This window comes from Piliocolobus tephrosceles, chromosome 16 (assembly GCF_002776525.5).
Source record: "Piliocolobus tephrosceles isolate RC106 chromosome 16, ASM277652v3, whole genome shotgun sequence".
NCBI classification, from domain to species: domain Eukaryota; kingdom Metazoa; phylum Chordata; class Mammalia; order Primates; family Cercopithecidae; genus Piliocolobus; species Piliocolobus tephrosceles.
In genome coordinates this window covers 7665390-7669359 of record NC_045449.1, presented here as the reverse complement: position 1 = coordinate 7669359, position 3970 = coordinate 7665390, and the positions used below count along the sequence as shown (strand labels likewise).

At 43.7% G+C, this 3970-nt stretch overlaps 1 protein-coding gene across 1 annotated transcript in view; it reads right to left on the bottom strand.

Annotated features, from left to right (window-relative positions):
* Window positions 1-3970, bottom strand: part of DNAH2 (dynein axonemal heavy chain 2) — a 133364-nt gene that overhangs the window by 5289 nt on the left and 124105 nt on the right. The window lies entirely within an intron of this gene.

The following is a 3970-nucleotide window of genomic DNA, read 5'->3' as shown; positions in this document are numbered from 1 at the left end:
AAAAAAAAAAAAAAAAAAAAAAAGAAAAGAAAAGAAAAAAAGAACATTACAGAATTTTATTAAAATAAAGAATAAATGGAGGCTGGGAACAGTGGCTCATGCCACCTGCAATCCCACTGTGCTATGATTGTACCATTGCACTTCAACCTGGGCTATAAAGCAAGACCTCTCTCTCAAAAAAAAAAAAAGAGGAAAAAATGAATAAATGGAGAGATATACTTACAGATTAGGAGCTTCATTGTCCTAAGGATGTCAATTTTCCCCATATTGATCAATATAATTTTTTTTGTAGAACAAACGAATTCTAAAATTTATATTGGAAAATAAAAGGTCAAGAATAGCCTGAAGAAGAATAAGGTAAGAGACTGTGCCTTACCAGCTATCAAGAATTATTATAAAACTATATGGTAATTAAGACTAAAATATATCAGCACGGCACTGTGGGTTACACCTGTAATCCCAGCAGTTTGGGAGGCTGAAGCGGAGGACAGCTTAAGCCCAGGAGTCCAAGACCAGCCTGACCAACATGGTGAAACCCAGTCTCTACAAAAAAAATAAAAAATTAGCCACAGTGGTGGCACACACCTGTAAGGTGCGGGTGGGAGGATTGCTAGAGCCTGGGAGGCGGAGGTTGCAGTGAGCCAAGATGGTGCCAGTGCACTCCAGTCTGGGCCACAGAGCGAGACTCCATCCCAAACAAACAAACAAAAAAAGACTAAAGTATTGATTCCAGGATAAAACAATTTGACCAATGAACAGAATAAAGGACCCCGAAACCCACACATATATGGAAACATGATTGAAGGCTGAGCAGGCACTACGGATCAGAAAGGTGCTTTCGTAGTATTTGAGAAATGGTACTGGGAGAATTGGTTATCCAGGTAGAAATAAATAAAATTGGCTGGGCACAGTGGCTGATGCCTGTAATCCCAACACTTTGGAAGGCTGAGGCGGTTGGATCACCTGAGGTCAGAAGTTCGAGACCAGCCTGGTCAACATGGTGAAACCCCATCTGTACAAAAAATAACGAAATTAGCTGGGCAGGGTGGCAGGTGCCTGTAATCTCAGCTACTCTGGAGACAGAGGCAAGATAATCACTTGAACCCGGGAGGCGGAGATTGCCGTGAGCTGAGATTGCACCACTGCACTCCAGCCTGAGTGACAGAGCAAGACCCTGTCTCAAAAAAAAGCAAAACAAAACAAAAACAAAAGCAAATTGGACCTCTACCTGATACTACATCACAAAAGTGAACTCCAAGTGATTAAAAACTTAAATGTGAAAGTCAAATTATAAATTTTTTGGAAGGCAAGTATAGGAGAGTACTTTTACAATCTTAAAGTAAGCAAGGATTTCTTGAACAAGACAAAGGAGCACAAACCATTTAAAAAAGGAAAGATAGCTAAATTCAACCTCATAAAAATTAAGAATTCTCTTCACCAAAAAACAGCATAAAAGAGAAGAGACAAACCACAAAACACATGACTGACAAAGGATTAGGATCTAGAATATATGAAGAACTACAAAATGCGAAGAACATCATGAATGAATGTCAACACATAATGTTGAATGAAAAAAGCAAGTTGCAGAGAAACATACATAGCAATGGTTGCATTAGCAATACAAACAATAAAGCATTACGATAAAGAATCTCTAACTCCAGAGAAAAAGAAAAAAATTATAAAGAAAATGACAAATATAAGATTCAGAAGAGTGGTTTTCTCTGAGTAGGGAGAGAAAGTGATGAGACTGGGAAGAGGCACACCAGGACTTCAAAGAAAATGCTGGGATTTTTCTTTCTTAAAAGGATGATGGGCTGGGCGCGGTGGCTCACACCCATAATCCCAGCACTTCGGAAGGTTGAGAGGGGCGGATCGCCTGAGGTCAGGAGTTCGAGACCAGCCTGGCCAACATGATGAAACTCCATCTCTACTAAAAATACAAAAATTAGCCAGGTGTGGTGGTGTGCACCTGTAATCCCAGCTACTCGGAGGCTGAGGCAGGAGAATCGCTTGAATCCGGGAGGCAGCTATTTCAGTGAGCCGAGATGGCGCCACTACACTCCAGCCTGGGTGACAGAGCGAGACTCCATCTCAAAAAAAAAAAAAAAAAAAAAAGGATGATGGGCACACAGATATTCATGGAATCATGATCCTTTATAACTTGCATATATTTTGTAAATCTTCTTTTGTATCTACTTACTAGCTAGCTTTTAAAAAAAGACTGGATAGCAGGAAGTGACCCAGGAATATACTCCAGGACTATATCCCAAACTGGCAACTGGTGGCTGTGAATACAGGGACTTTCTTATTTGAAGTAAAACTCAGGCCGGGGCCGGGCGCGGTGGCTCACGCCTGTAATCCCTGTAATCCCAGCACTTTGGGAAGCCAAGGCGGGTGGATCACCTGAGGTCAGGAGTTCGAGACCAGCCTGGCCAACATGGCAAAACCCTGTCTCTACTAAAAATGGAAAAATTAGCAGGGCATAGTGGCGCACACCTGTAATCCCAGCTACTCGGGTGCCTGAGACAGGAGAATTTCTTGAACATGGAAGGCAGAACCCAGGCTGCAGTGCAGTGGCACAATCTCGGCTCCCTACAACCTCCACTTCTAGCTGGGATTATCATACCTGAACTCCATATCTCACCTTCCTGGGCTCAAGTGATCCACCTGTTTCAGCCTCCCCAAATGCTGGGATTACAGGTGTAAGCCACCACACCCGGCCTGAGCCACCATGTGTGGCCGAGACTCTTTCTAAAAATACATCCTGTCTCTAAACACAATCACATTCTGAGTCTTGGGGGTTGGGATAAAAAAGAGTGTGAAACGAATGTGCTATTGTGGTGCTGGTGTGCCAAGAAGTGCTTTGTAATCTGATAGCAATTCAGAGATGGAACTGACTTTGGTGCTGGTGCCAGAGATGGGATTAGAGTTGAAATAATGAAAAGGACAATTTCACCGGGCGCGGTGGTTCACGCCTGTAATCCCAGCACTTTGGGAGGCCGAGGCGGGCGGATCACGAGGTCAGGAGATCAAGACCATCCTGGCTAACACGGTGAAATTCCATCTCTACTAAAAATACAAAAAAGTAGCCGGGCGTGGTGGCGGGCGCCTGTAATCCCAGCTACTTGGGAGGCTGAGGCAGGAGAATGGCATGAACCTGGGAAGCGGAGCTTGCAGTGAGCCGAGATCGGGCCACTGCACTCCAGTCCGGGTGACAGAGTGAGACTCCATCTCAAAAACAAAAAGAAAAAAAGAAAAAACAAAAAAAGAAAGGAAAGGACAGTTTCTTCAACAACTTGTGAAAGGAGAAAATATAGAATGAGAAATATTGGGCTAGGACTGAGGGTCCCTCCCCTCTTTGGCCCTCCACTCTTAGTCCTTAGGTTAAGGAGTAAGTATTGCAATCTGGCCACAGGCAGAGGAAAAAGAAACACAGAAGTAATAAATGATATGTCAGAAGACAGTGGGGAAAGCAGGAGCGATGTGTCAGGGAGCCAGGGAAAGGGACAGTCAACTGTGGCAGCTGCCCCAAGTGGCCAAGGGGATTAAGAATGATAAAAGGCACCCATGCGTGATTCAAACAGCTCTTATCTGTTGAGGATGATACATACTGGTCCATGTGCTTTTCACAGGGTGAGCAAAAAGGATTTTGATCTTGACTAAGAGCAATGAAAAGCTACTAAAATAGTTTAAGCAGGGGTGAGTGGGTGAAGCGCAGTGACACGGCAGGTTTTAGAGGGTGGTGATGATTGCATTTGGTGATGAGCTTGTGATACTGGAGATAAAAATTTCAGTAGAGTTGGAGGAAAGGAAGGGCAAAGAGGCAGGAAGTGTGACATTCGGAAGAGAATGTAAGGAAATGGTGGGAGGCAGGAAGGTTCTGAGGTATAAAAGAATGAATTGGAGACCCAACTACCCAAACTCTGGCTCTGGAATACTTATTTACTCTTTCCGTATCTCAGTTTCCTAT